This window comes from Mercurialis annua, linkage group LG6 (genome assembly GCF_937616625.2).
Source record: "Mercurialis annua linkage group LG6, ddMerAnnu1.2, whole genome shotgun sequence".
NCBI classification, from domain to species: domain Eukaryota; kingdom Viridiplantae; phylum Streptophyta; class Magnoliopsida; order Malpighiales; family Euphorbiaceae; genus Mercurialis; species Mercurialis annua.
Window position 1 is genome coordinate 44,262,393 of NC_065575.1, and position 6,000 is coordinate 44,268,392.

Below are 6,000 nucleotides of genomic sequence, written 5' to 3' on the forward strand. Positions count from 1 at the left end.
AATAGTGTTTAATAGACACACAATAGTAAAAAGGACTAAATGCATCAAATGATAGTGTGATAGACACACAATAGTAAAAAGAACTAAATGCATCAAATCATCAACTTTTACGTGTATTACATATTTAATATAAATTTTTAGTTTTGGCACAAACTTTTCAGTTTTTGCAATTAAGACACCGACACTGTTTTGGATGTAAACGGCACCATTTTTTCAAACAAAACACAAACGTGTCCTTAATTGCAAATATTAAAAAGTTCATGTACGTTTTTGTCAAAATTAAAATTTATGTTAAATAATAAGAAAAGTTATTGAATTTTTGATGCACTTAAGTCCAAAATCAAATATTCCTAGTCCAGGCAGGAAATAGTAACAACACCAAGGAGAAATATAAATGACTATTTTATAAATCAAATTAATATTAATTAAAAATATAAAGGACTATTTTGTTTTTTTATAAAAAAGATAATAATTTTTTTCTTCTAGGCTAGGAGAAGCTCCTTCTGCTTACGTGAGAATAAGAGTTGCTCCTCGCCTAAAGAACAGACCCACCAATTTATTCTTCATCTTACATGAAGAACATATATTAGGTCATGTTCTTTGTTAAAACTTGTGTCTTAATTTTGATATTAACAATCAATTGGCATGTAATCGTTTTCTAATATCGTCTCCAGTTCTTTTGCAGTTTACAAGCAGTTTTTGTGCATTTTTTAAGTAAAAGATGATTGTTTGTCTTAATAGGTGATCGTTTATCACTTCAAAACTCACTGTTTTGAAACTGAAAGAATTCTGGCAATTTTGGCAAAAATTTACGTACTACCGACAATCAGACAGACGATCGTCTATCATGAACAAACGATCGTATGTCAAGGTTAAGTTTGATTTTTTATAGCCGTTGGAGACAGACGATCGTCTATATTTTTATGACGATCGTCTGTCGTTTGCAGACAACTTAATTTTGAAGTTTCTCAAGGATTTATAACGGGAAGATTTTTGCAAAAGCCAATAGAATTTTGTCACATAAGCAAGAAGCCTTTAAGACTTGTTCTAACTCTTTGAACTTAGTTAGAACAATTATTGTAAATCTTTAAAGCTCTAAACTACTCAAAACTCTCTCAAATTTATTGTGCATCAATTGCTTGGTGTTCTAGTTAGTTAGAGCATTGATTGTTTTTGATTGTGGATTATTGATTAAATCTTGTTAAAATCAATTAGTTGTAAGTTAGGGGTTTAGTTTTGAAAAAACTTCAGGTTGAGTGTTTAGCTTTAAAGCATCATTTTTATAACTTGTAATCAAGTTTATTTCTAGTGAAAAATATCAATCTTTGATTGAGTAATGGATGTAAGACCGGTGTTTAATTCGAACCTCTCTAAAATATGTTTGTGCTTTCTGCTAAACTCTAACTTCATCACTTTTTTTCTAATCAAATTTTAATTTCAGCCATTATACCTAATTCACCCTCCTTTTAAGTATTTCATTCTTCATTTGAGATGAAGAACATACCACATACCTTGGGTCCGTTTTTCTTGCAAAAAAACAGACCTAATTGGTATGTTCTTCTTTCCAAATAACGACTGACTATAATTTTTTTTCAGCCAATATGTTAAAGAAATTGAATTTTTTTTAACAAAGGATCAAAAAAGTCCATAATTTAATTTGATATAATTAGAGTTTTTTATGATTAATTAGAGTAAATTATGATTTTTATGAAACTCACTTTCCAACTAAGATGTCACGCCAGCAAAATGGATTTTTGACCAAATATTTACAAATTCAGGGTATAAGTGATTCAGTTTTGCTATTTTGAACTTTTTTAATACTTTGATCAAGTTGAGGAAGTAAAGTGATCCTTTGTTTGCATTTGAACTTTAAAATAAAAAAATAAGGTTTTCTTATGTTGAAAAATGAAGGGTCAATTTTCTTTATACAAATTTAAACATTATGCTCAAATCGCAAAATCCGGTAAATATTTTATATATAAATTAACCTATTTCTATTACATTATATTTTCTTATAAGAATTAAATTCATATATAGTATTTTATAATACTGATATTAATATTATCAGTATTAATTATTACAAGAATCTCGTGGCCGACGGAGTACTATTCATGCTACAGTAGTGTGACAGATAAAGTACTATTCATCTATAGAAATTTCATGGCATACAGACTACTATTCATGCTGCAATATTCACTCCAATTTTCCTATAAAAATGACCCTCTTCTCCAAAGGAGGACGCAACAAATTTTCTCAAAATTAGAAAATTTCTACTTCTTCTTCTCTCTTCCTCTATACTTTCTTCTCCTCATTTCTTTGTTTATATTGTAATTTGTATTTCTGCATTTTATATTTCTGCATTTAAGTAGTCGGTCATACCGTCCGATATTAACATGTAAGTTTATTTTATTTTTATGTCATTTATATATCTTCTTTTCTTATTTAATCTCTCTTCACAATGATCAAGTAACTTATATCCTAGGATCGTCTCTTATGGTGTGTGTATATATATATATAATCAATTTTAGAAAAGATTAATTGATATTGGTACAAAATTCTCGTTTTGTTTCATAATCAATAATTTTTTTATTAGAAAGAGACCTTTCTTTGGCCCTCTTTCAAAAGGAAATGCGGGGGTGGGGTTAAGTTCGGCAGAGGGTTCGAGAATAGGGTAGGGTCATGTCCTTAAAATTCAGATATGAAAAGAGTTCCAAACAACTAATAAATTACAATAAATAGATCATATATTGTATTAATTAAATATTAGTATGTAAAATTTCCTATGTCCCAATACAAGTAATTTTTTTAAATACTGTATTTTTTAGTAAATCACAAATTTTAGAATTATTTTTTTTATACATTGTACATCGGGAATAAATTACAATAAATAGATCATATATTGTATTAATTAAATATTATTATGTAGTATTTCCTATGTCCCAATACAATTATTATTTTTCTTAAAATACTGTTTTTTAGTAAATCACAAATTTTGAAATTAATTTTTTTTATATATTGGACATTGAACAGTTTTTTTTTTTTTTTTTTGAGGAAATTCATCGGACAGTTTAGTTAAACTTATTTGAAATAGATAGACATTGACCGATTAAAATTTGCAATTTTTTTTTAAATTGAATCAAATCAAACTTTAAATTCTGATTACACTAAACGAAACCAAAAAGTTTGATGTATTTTGGTTTGGTTAAAAATCAAAATGTTTACCTCTTTTATTTTCTTTATCTTAAAAGAACAAATATATATATGTATTATTTTAAAAGTTTTTAATTACTTAATTTATTTTGGTTTAAAAAAAATCGATATCAAAATGCACAAACCGAACAAAAAACCAAAATTTACCTAACCACAAATTTACCAGACTGTATTCATCAATTAATCGAGCTATAGTTGGACTTTTAGTTCAGTTTGATTTTATAATCCAGATTGATTTTAACATGAGGAAGTAAATTAGTAATTTTATCTAATAAAATATTAAAATTTATTTATTTATTAATTAATTTTATTTTTAAATTGTCAATTATTTTGGAACGGCAAAGAATTTAAAACTGATTTAGTGTTAAAAGTTCAGCTTTTTTGTTTTCTGTGGATCAAATAAAATGAAAATTGTTGCACATAAGTGAAATGGGTAGCGATTTTCGGCTTAATATATTATTTAACCTTCAAATTTTACCATTTTATTTCATGTTATTTTTTTATTTCATTAAAGTTTGAACCTTTTAATTATTATTTTTTTGTTCTGTTTAACACCTAAACTTTATCATTTTATTTCATATGACCTATAAACTAATTTTTTGTTCCATTGAACCTCTTAACTATTTTTTTATTTTATTTAATCCCTCAACTAAATGTTTTTTCCAATAAATCTAAACTATTTTTTTTACCCATTTAACCTCTCATACAATATATTGATTTTACAAAATATATAAATATGTTTCTTACATTTAAAATAAAGAGCGATGTATCTTAATATTATTTAAAAATATATTTAAGGATTAATTACTTTAAAAATCATGAATTTTAGCGTGTTTTACAATTTAAACACAAACTTAAAAGATTCGTAATTGATTTGAAAAGTTTGAAATTATAAAAAATTAAAAGTTGGTATCTTAAAATTTCTAAAATTAAAAATTTGAGATAAATTTACGAAACACACTAAAATTTATATTTTTTTTTAACAATTAAACATTAATTATCAAAGTATAATAAATTTATGTATTTTATAAATATCGTTAACCAAAAGAGACAAATCCTTTTATCATTGTTGAAATGTAAAAAAACATTTACATGTTCAAGAAGTAATAACATTTAATTATTTGATCAACTTTAAATATTTTTTATTTATTTCTACCATTTTATTTCTAATTTATACTATCGTCAACAATTTATGAAAATATTATTAAAAAAATCATGTATCATTGTATGTAAATTAATGTAATTATTTTTAAGAATTTATTCTAGACATAATATGGTTGAAAATTAAATAGTTGTAGTTTTGAGGAGGTTAAACGGGTAAAAATTAAAAGTTTAAATGTGCAATATGCAAAAAGAATAGTTAAGGGGTTAAATAGAACAAATAGTATAGTTTGAGGGTTAAATAGAACAAAAAAATAGTTAAAAGGTCTAATGGAACACAAAATTAGTTCAGAGGTTGCAAGGAACAAAATGGTAAAGTTTAGAGGTTAAATAGAACAAAAAAATAGTTAAAAGGTCCAATAGAATAAAAAATTAGTTTCGAGGTCGTATGGACTAAAATGGTAAAATTTAAGGGTTAAATAATGTATTAAGCCGCGATTTTCCCACTCTAACTATTACTACTCACATCCAAAAGTATTTAGTTAAACTAATAATATACCCTTATTATTTCTTTCTTAGGAAATTCTTTTTATTTGGTAAGTCATGGACTATAAAATTAAATAGACTTCGTTTCAAAGCATATTTTTATACCACTGTTGTATTAGTTTTTTTTATATTAATTTATATCATTAATTCTTTTTATAAAATTAACTTTTCAATACAGATTATAAAATATTTTCACATTTTATAATGTTAAATAAATTTAATGTGACACTAAATGATAATTAAAGTAGTATTGTTTAGGTAATTATAAAAGAAACCAATTTTAATGTGTTTATAATTAGTTATAAAACATAAAGCTATAATGAAATGAATGTTTTTTTTTTTTGATAATTGGGGAGGAAAAAGCGCTTGTGGGAGTTTTTATTTTTTTGATGAATGAAATTGTATTAAAAATGCCACAAGATGTGGCAAACACCTAACTCGAGAGATTACGCACAAAATTGCACATTAAAGGCTAGTCTTTGAATTAGGAGGAATCAAAGAATTGTTCAAAACAATACAATCTGGATTTTGAAATAAATCCATGCTAAAATAGGAAAATCTAACATCATTACATTTAAAAAAGAAAACCGCCCTAGTAAAATTCCATTGAACGATTACAAGGATGTCCGTGTTCTTTGACTGAAAAATCCTTTTGTTGCGAGCTTTCTATAGTTTCCCAAAAATCGATTCCCAAATCAAGCACTATAATTTGAAGTATCTCCCCCCTTGAATCAAATGTCTCCATTGCTGTAAGAAATCATCAAAATTCCTTGGCATAATCCAATTCAAATCAAATTTCGATAACACTAAGTTCCAAACATAATTAGCAAAAGAACAGTGCATCAAAATATGCTCTAAATCTTCCGGAGCTCCACAAATATCACAGCCAATAGTATCATAAGAAATAATGTTCCGAAAAGCGAGAAAGGATAACGAAATGAAATTACTATTATTATTCTAAAATAATTCAGTTAAAAAGAGTAATGAGCTTTAAATTCACACAAGAAACTAATGAGGAAATCAATGACAAAAAATAATTAAAATAGTAAATTAAAAATTAAAAAAATAAATATAATGTTCTGCATTGCATAATAACAAATTATTTTGTACCTGTTTTAAAATAAAATTATTTTATTTATAAAA